Source organism: Ceratotherium simum, chromosome 27 (assembly GCF_057802395.1).
Source record: "Ceratotherium simum simum isolate JZ-2026a chromosome 27, ASM5780239v1, whole genome shotgun sequence".
Lineage (NCBI taxonomy): Eukaryota > Metazoa > Chordata > Mammalia > Perissodactyla > Rhinocerotidae > Ceratotherium > Ceratotherium simum.
In genome coordinates, this window is record NC_141926.1 from 25,247,442 (window position 1) to 25,265,306 (window position 17,865).

General features: G+C 36.1%; 1 long non-coding RNA gene across 2 annotated transcripts in view; it reads left to right on the top strand.

The window, feature by feature from the left end:
- Positions 1 to 539: 539 nt before the first annotated feature.
- LOC147913452 (uncharacterized) overlaps positions 540 to 17,865 on the top strand; it is a 163,043-nt gene continuing 145,717 nt past the window's right edge. For both annotated transcript variants that reach the window (XR_015548675.1, XR_015548674.1), the window contains exon 1: positions 540 to 697. This is a non-coding gene — a long non-coding RNA (uncharacterized LOC147913452). The remainder of the gene's footprint in view (positions 698 to 17,865) is intronic.

Below are 17,865 nucleotides of genomic sequence, written 5' to 3' on the forward strand. Positions count from 1 at the left end.
TGTGTTGCAGTATTTCTTTTAAGTGAGTAGGCCCCCAGAGTGGCAGGTTGTTAGGCTCAGGGCCTTACCATTGCTGTAAGCCTCTAGCCTATTAGGTCTCTTGTCAGCTCTCTGAGGATTGCAGCTGGGTGGGGCTGGCCTCAGGCGCAGGAGCACCCAATTGTTTCAGGTTTTGGAAGGTGGAGCAAACCTCCTATGTGGGTCTTTGAGAAGTACAAGTCTTCTGTGGCTGAGAAGCCCTGCCGCCCACAGGTCCACACACAGTCAACACTGTCCTGCCCCGTGTGAGCACCCCGACCTCACCAAGTGGACCCAGTCTCTCCACGGCGGGAGCCCCACACACTCTGCCACCGCCCCACACTCTCCACCCACTCCTTGTGCACACCCTGCCCCGCTCAAGTCAGCTCAGTTGCCAGGCTGCAGAGAATCCAGTCACCAATCTATGCAGGCCCACATGTTGCCTGAGGGCTTGTTGTTGGGTGGGGCTAGTCTCTAGGGTGGGCTGCCTGCCCTGGCTGAGCTGGATTAAATCGGTGCTCTAGCGGGTGGAGCAGACCCTGGGCTAGCAGGTCTCAGGGAGAACTCCAATGGCGTCTGTGTCAGCATGCTCACACCAGGCTACAACAATGGCCGCCGCCAATGTCCCAGTCCCTGGAGAGGTCTCACCCCTCACCGAGATGCACTCAGGGCCTATTAGGTGAGTCTCTTGTCACCGAAGCACTGTGCACCTTTCTTTCTGGTGATTTTAGGATGCTTTCTGGAACGGGTGAGTTTGTGCGCGGGCCCTTTAAGATCCAGTTTTAGTTTCTTTGTGAACCTGGTTTTCTGGGGGTGCTACCCAATGCTTTAGTAGCGGGCAAAGTCAGATATTATGCTGCTGGTCTGGATTGTGCTGGGTCCACAAAATGCCCACAGCGCGGGCGCTCCCCGGCTCAGGGCCCCGCGCCTCCAGGGAGGCTGCGTACCTGTGAGCTGCTCCCGGCGGCCGTGAAGCTGGCGGCTTGTGAAGGTGGCGTTTTTCCTCTCCAGAAGGGAGTCTCTGCCTCTTCTACCCCAGTTAGGATTGTCCGTTGTTGCAGGAGTTCCTCTTATCCAGTTTTCAGTTCTGTCTCAGGGGTAATTTTTCCACGAGTAGTTGTAAATTGGCTGTGTCCACGGGAGGAGGTGAGTTCAGAGTCTGCCTACGCCGCCATCTTGACTCCGCCCCCCTACACTAGTCTTTGAGAGATGATAATTATACACTTAGATTAATTGAAGACACTAATTTTTAATTGGCTTTAGCAAACATACATTCTTTAAAATAAATTCTTTTTGTGAATAGAGAAATAAATAATATCCTTAATTATTAATATTTATTTTGTTCAATGTCAGGTTTTTGTAGGAGTAGTCAATATTAGTATTATCCTAGCAAAGACTTTGTCTAAATCTTTTATTGTGATAGTGGTGGTTGGTTGACTTTGTCTATTCAATGACAACAGATCCTTCAGACCAACCATTAGCAAACTCCAGCAGTCAGAGAAAATGCGCTGGACCATTGCAAAATGCACTCACCTGCCCCCTTCCTATGATCTCCCAGCATTTCCTTGATTTCCTTCCTTTACTTAGAACTCTGATGAATAAAGTCTGGAAAGTATAATCATAGTTTATAAGCTCACCTCTTAGAAGAAAATTAATATTGAAATATTTGGCCTGCATTACAGATAAAGTGCAATGATAATTTGACTACATTTCACAGAACAAAGGGCAATAAGCATAGACTAACTGAAGATGCTCATCAGAACAATTTATTTTATTCTCAGCCAATTTGGTATCCAGAAAGTGATAGGAAAGTATGCTATACAGGAAATAAAACGTGTGTTCTAAATACTTTATATGTATTTCTCATTTAATGTTCATTTCAGTCACATAGTGTGAGTGCAATTATTATCTTCATTTCACAAATGAGGAAACTGACAGGTAAATGATTACCCAAAATCAGGACTAGTAAGTGAAAAAAACCCAGGTTCAAATTCAATAAATATGATTGCCAAGTTCCTATTCTTAACCACCATATTAGGGATTATTCATATAATTGGAGTTCAAGAAGAAGAAAACATAGAGAATCTGACAGAAGATGAATAACTGAAGAGACAAAGGCTAAGAATTTTCAAAAACTGATGAAGGACAATAAATAACTGATTCTAGGAGCTCGTTGTAAAACTAAGCTGAACAAATACATAGAAAAACCACCCAAGGCATACAATAGTAAACCTAACGAAAACAGCTCTTATAAGGAAGCCAGAAAATAAAGTCATATTATTTTCAAAGAAGAAATAATAAAACTGATGACTGATTAGTCAAATATAGAACTAAAGGCAGAAGACAATGGTACAATGTTATCAAACTGCTGAAAGAGAATAACTGTCCACCTAGAACACCATATGAGCAAAGAAAAAAGGCTTTCAGCGATGAAGGAAAAATAGAAATATCTTTTCAACCCAAAATGGAGAGAATTAGTCAGTAGCAGTTCTGCAGTTATGCAAACAGAGATAAAGGAAAATGATATCAGATAGAAGGGATGGAAATATAGAGAACAATGAATATAAAGAGATGGAGTAAATATATGGAAAATATGTTATTGCAGACAATACAAAATAAGATTTTGTAGAGGTTAAAATATGTATAGAAATAAAATATACATAAAATAACACCCAGGTTTAGGGCCAAAAGGAGTCAAAGTGTTCTAAGATCATGTACTTTTCAATAAATGGTAGAGCTACTAATTGATATTAGACTTTAGTAGGGAAATGGGACATGCCATAGTTTCTAGATAACCACTAAGTGAGCCATAAAGATTGTTTTAATTAACAAGCTATAGAAGGAAAAATGAATAAGAAAAAAAAGTAATCTCAAAGAAGGCAAGGATGAGAAAAAAATAACATAGAACATGTAGAAAAACAGAAAACAAAAAGTAAAGTTGTATATTAAAAATATATGTCACAATAATATCACACCAAAAATACACAGAATAAATACAGTCCTCCCTTGGTGTCTCTGGGGGATTGGTTCTCCAACTCCCTGCGGATACCAAAATCCAAGGATGCTAAAGTCCCTTACATAAAATGGCGTGGTATTTGCATGTATCCTACACATGTCCTCCTATATACTTTAAATCATCTCTAGATTACTTGTAATATTATAACACAATGTAAATGCTATGTAAATAGTTATTATACCATATTGTTTGGGAATAATGATAAGAGAAAAAAAGTCTGTACACGTTCAGTATAGATGCAACCATCGTAGGTCTTTCGATCTTTCCATCCAAGGTTTGTTGAATCAGAGGATGTGGAACCTGCAGAGGGCCAACTGTAACCTAGTTAAGATGCACACCATAAATATAAGGACCCAGAAATGTTGACAGTAATAGAATGGAAAAAGATGTACCATATAACCATTCAACCACTGAATGGTAGACTGAATAATGCCCCTCCACAAAATGTCCATGTCCTAATCCCTGGAACATGTAAATGCCACCTTACATGGAAAAGGAACTTTGCAGATGTGATTAAGCTAAAGATTTTGAGATGGGAAGCTTATCCTGGATTTTCCAGGTGGCCCTGATGTAATCAAAGGCATCTTTACATAAGAGAGTCAGAAGGACCAGAGAGAAAATAAGAGATGTGGTGACAGAAGTAAAAGATTATAGTGATCTCAAGAAGGGACCATGAGGCGAGGAATCCAAGTGGCTACGAGAATCTTAAAAAAGCAAGGAAACAGTAGTCCTCTTAGACACTCCTGTCAACACCTTGATTTTAACCCAGTGAAGCTGATTTTGGGCATCCAACCTCTAGAACTATAAAACGAAAAAATTTGTGTGAAGTCACTGAGTGTATGGCAATTTGTTCCAGCAGCAATAGAAAACTAATACACTACCAAAAGAAAGTGGGAGTTACTATAATAACAGAAGGCAGAATAGCCTTTAGGATTAAAAGAATTGCTAGATATACACACAAACATTTCTTTAAAATGGATAAGTCAATCCACCAGGGAGATACACAAATTTAAATCTGCATCCACCTAATAGCATAGCTTCCAAATATGTGAAGCAAAATTAACAAAAACAGGAAGAAATAGGGAATAGTAGGTAAGGAATATGTAACACACTTCTCTCAATAACTGGTAGGCAAAGAAACAAAATTCATTAAGTATTTTATACAAAACAAATGAACATGATTGACAGAATAGACCTATTGATATGTAATGAACATTGACCATGGCATGGGATATTAACCAAAATATTTCATATGGTGGGCCAAAAAGCAAGCTGAAATAATTTTTAAGAACTGAAGAAATATGGAATTATGAATATGTAGATGCAAATGACAAATTTTTAGACAAAACCGATATGGACAGAAATATATAATCCAAAGAGCTATGCCCTATTAAATAAATTAAAATTCCAATTAAAAAACTTACCAAGTAATGTACAGGGCCTAGATAGGTGAATTCTTTCAAGCATTGAGTGAAACAATCACAGTAATACTAAAAAAATATTAGAGGAAATAAAAGCAAGAAAATTTACTGATTGTTTTCATGAAGCCAGCAAAATATAATACAAAAGAATATTAAATATAACAACAAACATTACAGCCTGATGTCTCTTATGAACATAGGCCCAAAGTGATAAACAAAAGATTAGCAGAACAAACTCAGTGTCATTAATTAATGTTAATGTTGGGTATATTTCAAGAATGTAAGGGTCATTTAACAATTGAAATTCAATCAATACGATTCACTACATGATCAGAATAATGGATAGAAATCATATAAGAATGAAATTAAAAGTAAATTAAGGATAATATTCTGGTGATAGAAGTAAAACATATATTTTGTAAAATTCAACATCCAATAAAGATAAAAAAAAAACCGTTGGAGACAAGGAAGAGAAGGAATTGATTTTAGGAATTTCCTTGATCTAACATAGAGTAAACACACAAAATCGTACAAAAACATCATGTTTAATTATGAATTATTGACAAAATCACTTCTAATGTTGGAAACAAAATAAAATACTTGTGATTTCCACTTTTTCTTCCATATGGACTCTAGATTTTACTAAGTAGAATAAGGCAATAAAATAACTAAAACTGCGAGGATCAGAAAGGGCGAGCTAAAACTACTATGATTTAAGACAAGATGATTGTGAATGTCTAAATGTAAAAAAAAATCTAAACAATTAGAAATAATTGAATTTAATAAGGTTACCAGATATAAAATTGATATAGAGAGATCAATTCTATTTCTATACACCAGTAAAAATTTTAAATTAAAATGTAAAAGTGATGCTATTTGGAATAGCATAAAAATCAATAGGCATACAATTGTGCAATATTTCTACCAAGAAAATATAAAAATATTCAAAAAATTAAAGGAAACCTAAATAACAGAGGAACATAAAATATTCACGAATTGAGGATACTCAATTTTGTAAAAATATTTTGCCAAATAGATATATACATTTAATTTAATCTCTTTCAAAACTACAGCTGCTATTTTGTGGAAAAATGCAAGCTGATGCTTTTGTGGATATAGAAATGCAAAGAAACATAATAGCCAAGAAAATCTTGAAGTAGAAGAACAAGGTCAGAAGATTTATGATACTAGATAATAATAGTATATAACTATAGTGATTATAAAAGAGTGGTATTGGCTCAAGTATAGACTAATGAACCAATGGAACAGAATAGAGTTCAGAACTACAACTACACACGCATAGACACTGGAGTTATAACAAAACTGGCATTGCAGATCAGTGGAGAAAGAGGCAGTTGAATATCCCAATTAGAAAAAAAAGAATAGTCACTAAGTCCAGGTTAAATAAATATTAAAGTATGAAAATTAAAATAATGAATTTTCTAGAAGAAAACTTAGAATAGCTTTATACTGAGAGAAGTGAAAGAAATTTTAAACAAGACACAAATATCAGTTACCATAAAGAAGGAAACTGATAGATGGAACTACATTAAATTTAAGAATGCATGTTCATCAAAGACATTTTTGTAGGGCATGAAAAGGCTATCTATATAGTGGGAGAAGATACCTGCAATGCATACAATGTCTAGTATCTGGAATGTATAACAACTCTTAAAATCAATAAGAAAAATAGATAAATAGAAAAATGGGTAAAAGTGTTGAGTGGAACTTCTCTCCCCAAAAAAAAGATATCTAAAGGGACAATATGCATATGAAAAACTCTCAATCTCATTAATCACTAGGAAAATGCAAAAAAACCTTCAATGAGATATAACTATATACCTACTAGAGTGATTAAATGTAAAAAGATTGACAACGCTAAGTGTTGACAAGGGAGTGGGGCAGGAAGGGAAATGCTCATACAATGCTGGTAGAAATTTTAATTTTCACAAATTACATTGAAAAATTGTTTGACAATATCCACTAAAGGTGAACCTTCTCCTGTGAACTAGCAATTCCATGCCTGTGTATAGACTTAACAGTCAGGTACAGAAATGATTATGGCAACTTTGTTCATAATAGATTAATAGACAAAAATTGGAAACATCTGAATGGTCATTAATAGGCGAATGGATAAATGGTCTATTATATTCATATAATAGAATACGACACAAAGAGAATGAACAATAAAACTCCTACAATCTACAACGTGGATAAATCTCACAAACTGACTAGAATAAGCCAAATAAATTAAAAGTATAAAACATATGATTCCATGTATGGAAAATTGTAAAGCAAGTGATGTGAATTAATGGTGCTCTGTCATTATAGCAGTTAAGTTGATGGGGGATAATCCTGGGAGGGAATGGAGAGTGCCTCTGGGGTAATTTGTAATGTTCTGTTTCTTGACTTTGATATAGAGCATGGCAATGTTCACTGTGCTAATTCCCTGAGTTGCAAACTCAAAATTTATGCACTTTTTAGTATGCATATCATTAAAAATCATTATGAATTTTTTAAAATTCACTAAAAATTTATGAAAAAAAATTGCCACTGAGATGGGTGTGTAAATTTTAATACAGTTCTGTCACTTGCTCCATATATTTTTGACCACTTAACAAGGACAAATAATTTTTTGTTGTACATTTTTAGTAAATTGAATTATTATTATCTAAGGATCCTATCCTTTAAAAATTGCTGTTGAGTGACATTTTGGGGATATTGTCACTGTCGTCTCCTTTTGTTCGCTGACCCATGATGGATTTCAAGATCTCAAGTTTTAGCCAAGTGTCTGATTTCCATTGCACAAGTGTGTGTGGAACCCAGGCCTTTTCTCCCAGACACCAAGCCGTTAATACTTAATACACTTGATTACGGAGATTAGCAAATGATATCAGAGGTAGTTGAGGTACCAATATTTGCTTACCATTTTACTATCTTACCTTTTTCTTTTTGTTTTGATGAGATTTTCCCATAATGTTTGCAATTGTATGTGTATCAGAGAGATTATAGGTGCATGTATGTGATGGACCAGGTGTATATAGGTGTACAATTGTTTCACCTTCCACCAGCTGGTCAAGCTGTGCAGCCAAAGTTAAAAGCCAGATGAGCGCCATCCAAGGAAGAGACCAGTGCATGATGTGGGGTCCCCAAGAACAGATAGCACATATAACATGCCCAAGTGGTAGAGCGTTTACTTACAGCAGGAGAGGAGAAAGACTGCACGAGATCCAGCCTCTTGCCATGCATCAGTCCCCCACGACCAGTGGATCCACCGCACAGCTGATGTGGGTAATGTAGCTGCACACACCCAACTCTGTGCTTCAGTGTGTGCACAGCCCCTCTCCTGTGGGGTCCGAAATACGGAAAGCTGGGGACATGCCTGAGGGCTACAAACAGAACAGAGATATACACACTGAGTCTGAAACAGGGAAAGATATTCCCACACAGATGATAAGCCCAGCACAGGCTGTGAAGGCTCCCTTTCTCTTGGAAAGGAAGTGCTCCAGGTCCAAGGCCCATTCTTATGCAGTAATGGGCAGAAGACTGCACGCAAGAGACTGCCTTTCCCAACAATGATGATTGACTTTGTCCACATTAGTGATATGATTCTAAAGAAACCTCACATGTAACATTCATTATTTTGGCAAATTTACCAAAGTCCACATTCTTGCCATCAATCCTAACTTTTTTACAGCATCAAAAATGTTACTCTCTTTAAAAAGAAAGGAAATCAAATTAATAAATTTCAAGAGAAAACTGTAAAATAAAAATGCCACTTCTTAAAAACGAGAAGCAATCCTCACAAGCAGAAAAACACATGCATATGACTAATCCATTCTCTCTCTAGGAGAAGCAATATCTTTCTTGGCACTGTAGGGGAAGAGGGAGAATCCCCCTCTGCCCTTTCCCTTAAGGTTCTTATGGCTGGCCAAATAATTAAAAGACAGGTTAGCCCGATAAAATAATACCAAGTTTAATAACATGTACACATGGGAGAAACCAGGGAAACTGAGTTTCTCAACACAATGGCAGAGATTCTCATCTTAAATACTATCTTCAGCTAAAGACAAAGGAGGATGTTGGAGGGGGGTGGAGTCTGTTACAGGAGATGACCAGAAAAGCAGGGTAAACAAGAGTAAGGTTATTATGCAGATTTAAGGCCTCACCCTTCACATTGATAAGTTTTTAGAGATGAGGTCATGCCCCCTCTTCCCAGTACAGCAAGGGAGATACCTTTACATATGGAGATTTCCCTTATAAATGTAAATGTTTGTCTGGCAACTCCTAGCAGGGCCACCTAGAGAATGTGGCCTGGAAGAGACAGAATTTTTGATAAGAGGGGCTTGGTGCCTTTCCTATTGTAACATCTGTTTTACATTATATTACAGCCATTGTGGTAGTAACTCCTTCCTGAAACAGATCTGTTACGTTAAACTCTTTAGGCAGTTTGGGAGGGGCTACTCACATGTTCTTCCTGAGTTGGCTGAGTCTTTATTGTCTTCAGCTGGAAATAATCCACACACCAGAGTGTTGCATCTTGGGGTGGCCTGCCCTCATTACCATCAGCACATATGGATGTAAGCAAATTGAATTAGATTGTTTCTGTATTTAATGTCAAGACGTGAAGTCATGCAAATGCATATATCTCCTCAGTAGGGTTGGGCCAGCTAATTAGACTAATTCCCTGAAGTCTATATGTCAAATTCTCCTTTTAAAAAAAGTTCATCTTATTTGCTTCAATGTTTCTCTTCTTCTATGTTCTTACGGTTGAATGAGTCACTGTCTCTACAGAACATTCATTTTTTATATATGTTAATTATCTCAAACAGGTAAGAATCCAAGCCAGTTGCCTAAGACACATTTTATTTTAAAACATATATTTTTAAAGTGATGTCATTGTATTGATTTAAAAGTTCAACTCTCAGAAGACGTTGTTGTTTTTTTTTCTAATTCTAAAGAATACCTTATGCAGAAGCATTTTTTTTTTGCCAGAAAAGAGCAGTCTTAATCTTTGTATTTCTTACGGAGTTATAGGAGCTGAAGGAGAGGTAACTAGAATTAATTAAATACCTGCTATTTACTGCATATGCAAGTTATTTCATAGTGTCTTATTTAATCATTACTATGACAAGAAAGTTCATTTGTGATTTTTAATTTAGAAATTCTAGGTCATTCCCCAAAAGGCAAAAGTGTCATGTGATCAAATCAACATATGAGCTTAGGAATGTAGGACTTTATATAACTCATGCACGTGGAACACTGAGCAGGATGTAGATTTTGCCATTGAGGAAGGGGTTGCCACCCAGCGTGCATAGAAGCCGGTACTGTGGTACACCAGTCTTTGAGAGCAGAAGCAGGTTATTACTCAGTCGATTGGTAAGGAGACAGATGGACAGGCTCTCAACTCTGTCTCCCCGACCCAGGGTTTGGGGTAAGGTTTAAGGAATCAGGGAGGGCAGGCTGGTGTGTGGAAGTGGTAACAGGATGAGTTTTGATTGGTAGATCAAAATTTTCTCTTCTGCGTGTGCATGCTCCTGGCTGGCTTGCCTGGCTCTGGCTCGCTATCCCTAAAAGATAGCCTTAACATCCTGTTGTTAAGATGAGATCAGTTAGGGAAGATTACCAGGAAAAGCACGGTAAACAAGGGTAAACTTGTTACACAGATCAGAGATTTAGCTCATCCTCCCTTTCTTGGCACAGGAAGGGAGGCATCCTTACAAATGGAGATTTCTCTTATAAATGTAAATTTCTATTACAATTACAATAAGTACAAGATAACTTCTACTAGGTTTTCAGAGCTTTTTCTATGTCTGCTGTTTTTTTAAATAATTATCAGCTCAAGATAGCCCTTATACCAAAGAGGCATATTTTGGGGCGGCAAATTCTGTTCTTGGTCCTGTGGTTACAATTTCACGTTTAAAAGAACATTTTAAACATCTAGGATAGCAGCATTGATATTCAGAGTTCTCAACAATGGAATTAGCTTTCCTACTTAGTAAGAAACTATCAGTTACTGAAAACTCACACTGGCAATGCATTTGCTGTTACTTTCACAAAAGATATTTTTACAAGGAACACGGCATTGTTTCTGGACACCAGAAAGAAATATGATTTCTCTTACTGTATCACTATGTTTTATGAGACATATGACATTATGGAATAAAATGAATGTCCTTTGGGTCATAATATATTGCTTCAAATTAATATTTACCTAACTAAACAGCAGGAATGGATAACAAGGGTAAAACTTCAATGTCATTTAAAAAATTAATCCCATCCTTTAATTACGATTTACACTGCACTTTGGGAAACTTTGAGTTAAAGGGTTGCAATTTTTCTTCTTTAACAAGAGAGGTGACCTCAGCCTTCACTAAGTGCTTAGTGGAAGCATTTAGCACAGCAAAATTGCAAGAGCATCCCAAGAGAAAATGAACTGCCATTGATACCAATGCCCTCCATAGAAAGGGAACTTTAAAACACATTTACCTTAGTAAAAAGATGAAGATAGAATTGATTAACTCCAAGCTAATCAAAAGAGTTGGCCAAAACATTAAGTGGGATTCTCTCAAAGCTTTTTTTTAAAAAGTAATCATGCTAATGAATTTTACCATAAGGTTCTGAAATCTCTGTACACTAAGTCAAAGGTGTTATTTCAAGATAGAGGTTGTCCTTAGCCTGTATTGTTCTTTGTACTTGCCTTTCACAATGACACCGGTGTCGAGTTCTAAAGATTTTATTCAAAAAATTTCAACTTTAGAATTTCAGAAGGTGCAAAGGCCTTTAAGTTAAAAAATCACGGAGTAGAAAAATAATGAAATTATATATGAACATCTGCATGTATGCATGCATTTATTTATTCATATATTGATGTGCATGATTTGACAATCACATGCAAAAATAAGTATTAATTGGGGCTAGCCTGGTGGCGTAGTGGTCAAGTTTGGCAGGTTCCACTTTGGCGGCCTGAGTTCACGGGTTGGGATCCTGGGCACAGACCTACACCACTCATCAAGCCATGCTGTGGCGGTATCCCAGGCACAAAACAGAGGAAGACGGGCACAGATGTTAGCTCAGGGATAATCTTCCTCTCCAAAAATAAAAAAATAAAAATAAGTATTAGTCAATTATCAGCACCAAGAAATAAGTTTAAACTACTTAGTGCTGTAAAACCTCCTCTTGCATACACAGTGGAGAGCATATTATCTTTAATGCAGACCTCTGAAATTCCAATGGAATTTTTTTCTGAATGTAGCTATATTAGATAATGGTTTTCTCATAATAAATCTCTCAAAAGTAAACTTGAACCATATAGTCCTTTTAATAAACAAGCTCACAGAAATAATATATGCATCCAAATCTAAGTTTATACTTTCCAACTGAGGGTATTTTTTTAAGAAAAATAATATGATCATTTAGTTAAAATAAGAAAAATAATACAAGAATTTGGTGATGTTAAATAGCCCAAACCCATTCATATCTTCTGATGATTATAAGAAAAAAAATGAAGATAAGGATCAAGATAAATCTTTTTAAAATGTTTTATGCTTAACTATATCTTAATTCTTCCCTTGTTTACAAGTAATACAAATCAACTTGAATTAATTTAAGTAAAACTCCAGAAAGTTCCACAAGAGAATCTCATGGAATCTAACAGGAGGTATGTAGTAGGACGTCAAAATGGAATTGAAACTAGGACTTGGGAAGCCATCAGGGTACATTCCCAAGTTCTTGAAGCACCTTCAGCTTTACACAGAGAGTTTCTAGGCTTCTCCATCCCTCTCAAGCTAGTCCACACTCAGACTCCAGCAATTTGTCAAAATTCCCATTTAAGTGTTCCTACCAGTTGATGGCTCCAGCAGCTCTGCTCCAGGTAAGTAGATCTTGTCTATAACACTCTGGATTTCATCTCCCTTCTGTGATGGGTTCAAGAAAAGTCATTGATTTTCTGTTTTCTTTGTTTTTTCTTGTTGTAAGAAAGGGAGTGATGACTTCTCTGCATCTTCTCTCTCTTCATTACTTTCAGTATTTCTACTCAGTTCAATTTACAGTCTACTCTCAGCAGATTTTTTTCTAGGATGAGTCTCTGACTTCTTGGGAAAGAGTTTCTGTTGAGTATTTTGAGGTTTTTAGCCACACTCCACTCCTAGTACTCTTCAGATTTTCCACAGTAATTTTGGCATCATTTATAGTTTGGAAGCTGTGCAATCTTTTTCCAAGTTTTCATTGTCTTTTTCAGATCCGCTTGCTGACTCTTCTACTTCTAATTTTTGGGGGGGAATGAATAAGGACCTGCAGGCAATTTCTGGGCTCTCTGGCTTTAGTTTAGGACCATCAGACTAGCTTTTTCTTTCCCTCTTTGCTCTCCTATAGCACTGTTCATCTTGACCAGGTCCTGCTGGTGTCAGTATCTTGACCCCAAATGTTCTTATTCTAGATCAAGAAATATGGAGATAACATTAAATTTTATTGACAATGTTATCGTGGCTTCAGTTTTTTTTGGTTTGTTTTTACATTTGCTATATAGTTGCTCTGTCAATATTCATGAGGAGATTTGGTGAGATTAAAAAACAATTCCATCACAATTGTCTATCCACACACAGAATCTACTACTGCTTTATTATTTTATTTTATTTTGTAAAAATAAGATTGAATATAGTAGTTTGGGTCAGAATTGTTAACTCCTATGAATAGACTAGGGACCAAACCTATATATTTTGAAATAATTTTAGACTTGTAGAAAAATTGAAAAAAAATAATATAGAGTTCATTTACACCCTTCACCTAGTTTTCCCTAAAGTTAACATAACCACAGTACAATTATTAGATAAAACAGAAATTATCATTATTGCAGTGATATTAACTAAACATAAGACCTTATTCAAATTTCAATCCTCCTTTTGTCTAATGTTCTTTTGTTCCAGAAACACACATTGCATTTTGTCGTTGTGTCTCTGTAGTTTCCTCCAATCTTTACCAGTTCCTCAGTCTTTCTTTGACATCCATGACCTTGACTCTTTTGAAAAGTACTAGTAAGTTTTTTTCTTCAGAATGTCTCTCAGTTTTAGTTTTTTTTGGTATTTTCTCATGATTAGTTTGAGGTTATAATTTTTGATAAGAATATCACAGATGATGCCATGTCCTTCTCAGTGCATCTTATCAGAGGGTACTTGATGTTAATATGTCTTATGACCAATGATGTTGCCCTTGATGACTTTGTCTTCTGACTTTTTCCACTGTAACATCAATATTCTTCCCTTTGTAATTGATAAATATTATGACACTACACTTTGAGACTGTGCTTATATACTATTTGTCCTTAAACTTTGTCCCATTGATTTTAACATCTACTAGGGGAGCTTGTCTGCAACAATTATTATTACAGTGATCATTGCATTTTAGTAATGGTTCAGTTTTTAGTTCCAATTGAGTTAGTTTTTTCCCTTTGCTGTAAACTTCATTTTGAATTGTGTAAGTAAAAATACCATGTCTGCTTCAGTCCTTTATCATACATGAATTTTTTTTTCTTCTTTTATTTTTTGTTTATTGCAGTAACATTGGTTTATAACATTGTATAAATTTCAGGTGTACATCATTATACCTCTATTTCTGCATAGATTACATCATGTTCACCACCAAAATACTAATTACAACCCATCACCACACACATGTGCCAAATTAACCCTTTCGCCCTCCTCCCTCCCCCCTTCCATTCTGGTAACCACCAATCCAATCTCTGTCTCTATGTGTTTGTTTATTGTTGTTATTATCTACTACTTAATGAGGGAGATCATATGGTATTTGACCTTCTCCCTCTGACTTATTTCACTTTGCATAATACCCTCAATGTCCAGCCATGGAAATGGCTGGAATTCATCGTTTCTTATGGCTGAGTAGTATTCCATTGTGTATATATACCACATCTTCTTTACCCATTTGTCCCTTGATGGGCACTTGGGTTGCTTCCAAGTCTTGGCTATTGTGAATAACGCTGCAATGAACACAGGGGTGCATGTACCCTTTAAATTGGTGTTTTCAAGTTCTTTGGATAAATACCCAGCAGTGGGATAGCTGGATCATATGGTAGTTCTATCTTTGATTTTTTGAGGAATCTCCATACTGTTCTCCATAGTGGCTGCACCAGTTTGCACTTCCACCAGCAGTGTATGAGAGTTCCCTTCTCTCCACATCCTCTCCAACACATGTTGTTTCCTGTCGTGTTAATTATAGTCATTCTGATGGGCGTGAGGTGATATCTCATTGTAGTTTTGATTTGCATTTCCCTGATAGTTAATGATTTTGAACATCTTTTCATGTGTCTGTTCATTCATCTGTACATCTTCTTTGGATAAATGTCTGTTCAGGTCTTTTGTCCATTTTTTAATTTGGTTGTTAGTTTTTCTGTTGTTGAGATGCATGAGTTCTTTATATGTTTTAGAGATTAACCCCTTATCAGATGTATGGTCTGCAAATACCTTCTCCCAATTGTTAGATTGTCTTTTCGAATTGTTAATGGTTTCCTTTGCTGTGCAGAAGCTTTTTAGTTTGATGTAGTCCCATTTGTTTATTTTTTCTATTGTTTCTCTTGCCCGGTCAGACATGGTGCTTGAAAATATGTTGCAAAGACAGATGTCGAAGAGCGTATTGCCTAGGTTTTCTTCTAGAAATTTCATAGTTTCAGGTCTTACATTCAATTCTTTAATACATTTGGAGTTAATTTTTGTGTATGGTGAAAGGTAAGGGTCTACTTTCATTTTTTTGCACGTGGCTATCCAGTTTTCCCAACACCATTTGTTGAAGAGACTTTCTTTTCCCCATTGTATGTTCTTGGCTCTTTTGTCAAAGATTAGCTGTCCATAGACGTGTGGGTTTATTTCTGGGCTTTCGATTCTATTCCATTGATCTGTGTGTCTGTTTTTGTGCCAGTACCATGCTGTTTTGGTTACTATAGCTTTGTAGTATATTTTGAAATCAGGGAGTGTGATACCTCCAACTTTGTTGTTTTTTCTCAGGATTGCTTTAGCTATTCAGGGTCTTTTGTTGTTCCATATAAATTTTAGGATTCTTTGTTCTATTTCTGTGAAAAATGTTGTTGGAACTTTGATAGGGATTGCATTGAACCTATAAATTGCTTTAGGAAGTATGGACATCTTAACTATGTTAATTCTTCCAATCCAAGAGCACGGAATATCTTTCCATTTCTTTGTGTCTTCCTCAATTTCTTTCAGCAATGTTTTATAGTTTTCAGTGTACAGATCTTTCACCTCTTTGGTTAAGTTTATTCCTAGGTATTTTATTCTTTTTGTTGCAATTGTAAATGAGATTGTATACTTAATTTCTCTTTCTGCTACTTTGTTGTTAGTGTATAGAAATGCAACTGATTTTTGTATGTTGATTTTGTATCCTGCAACTTTACCGTATTTGTTTATTACTTCTAAAAGTTTTTTGGTGGATTCTTTAGGGTTTTCTATATATAAAATCATGTCATCTGCAAATAGTGACAGTTTCACTTCTTCCTTTCCAATTTGGATCTCTTTTATTTCTTTTGCCTGATTGCTCTGGCTAGGACTTCCAGTACTATGTTAAATAGGAGTGGTGACAGTGGGCATCCTTGTCTGGTTCCTGTTCTTAGAGGGATAGCTTTCAGTTTTTCACCATTGAGGATGATATTAGCTGTGGGTTTGTCATATATGGCCTTTATTATGTTGAGGTACTTTCCTTCTATCCCCATTTTATTCAGAGTTTTTATCATAAATGGATGCTGTATCTTGTCAAATGCTTTCTCTGCATCTATTGAGATAATCATGTGATTTTTATTCTTCATTTTATTAATGTGGTGTATTATGTTGATTGATTTGCAAATGTTGAACCATCCCTGCATACCTGGAATAAATCCCAGTTGATCATGGTGTATAATCTTTTTAACGTATTGTTGTATGCGATTTGCTAGTATTTTGTTGAGGATTTTTCCATCGATGTTCATCAGTGATATTGGCCTATAATTTTCTTTTTTTATGTTGTCCTTGTCTGGTTTTCGTATCAGGGTAATGTCGCCTTCTTAGAATGAGTTAGGGAGCATTCCCCCCCCCCTCAATTTTTTGGAAGAGTTTCAGAAGGATAGGTATTAAGTCTTCTTTGAATGTTTGGTAGAATTCACCAGGGAAGCCATCTGGTCCTGGACTTTTCTTTTTGGGGAGGTTTGTGATTACTGTTTCGATCTCCTTACTGGTGATTGGTCTATTCAAATTCTCTACTTCTTCTTGATCCAGTTTTGGAAGGTTGTATGATTCTAAGAATTTATCCATTTCTTCCAGATTGTCGAATTGGTTGGCATATAGCTTTTCATAGTATTCTCTTATAATCTTTTGTATTTCTGAGGTGTCTGTTGTAATTTCTCCTCTTTCATTTCTGATTTTACTTATTTGTGCCTTCTCTCTTTTTTTCTTGGTGAGTCTAGCTAAAGGTTTGTCAATTTTGTTGATCTTTTCAAAGAACCAGCTCTTGGTTTTATTAATTTTTTCTTTTGATTTTTTAGTCTCTATTTCATTTATTTCTGCTCTGATTTTTATTATTTCCCTTCTTCTACTGATTTTGGGCTTTGTTTGTTCTTCTTTTTCCAGTTCCTTTAGGTGCATTGTTAGATTGTTTATTTGAGATTTGTCTTGTTTGTTGAGATAGGCCTGTATTGCTATAAACTTCCCTCTTAGAACCGCTTTTGCTGTATCCCATAAATTCTGGCATGTCGTATTTTCATTTTCATTTGTCTCCAGGTATTTTTTGATTTCTTCTTTGATTTCTTTGTTGACCCAGTTGTTGTTCAGTAGCATTTTGTTTAATCTCCACGTATTTGTGGCTTTTCTGATTTTCTTCCTATAGTTGATTTCCAGTTTGATACCGTTGTGGTCAGAAAAGATGTTTGGTATTATTTCAGTCTTTTTAAATTTATGGAGACTCGTTTTGTGGCCTAATATGTGATCAATCCTGGAGAATGTCCCATGTGCCTTTGAAAAGAACGTGTATTCTTCAGTTTTTGGATGAAATGCTCTGTATATATCTACTAGGTCCATCTGTTCTAGTGTGTTATTTAAGTTCAATGTTTCCTTATTGATCTTCTGTTTGGATGATCTATCCATTGGTGTAAGAGGAGTGTTAAAGTCCCCTACTATTATTGTGTTACTGTCTATTTCTGTTTTTATGTCTGTTAATAATTGCTTTATATGTTTAGGTGGACCTACATTGCGTGTGTAGATATTTACAAGTGTTATATCCTCTTGTTGGATTGTTCCCTTGATCATTATGTAATGCCCTTCTTTGTCTCTTTTTACAGTTTTTGTTTTAAAGTCTATTTTGTCTGATATGAGTACTGCTACCCCAGCTTTCTTTTCATTGCCATTTGTGTGGAGTATCTTT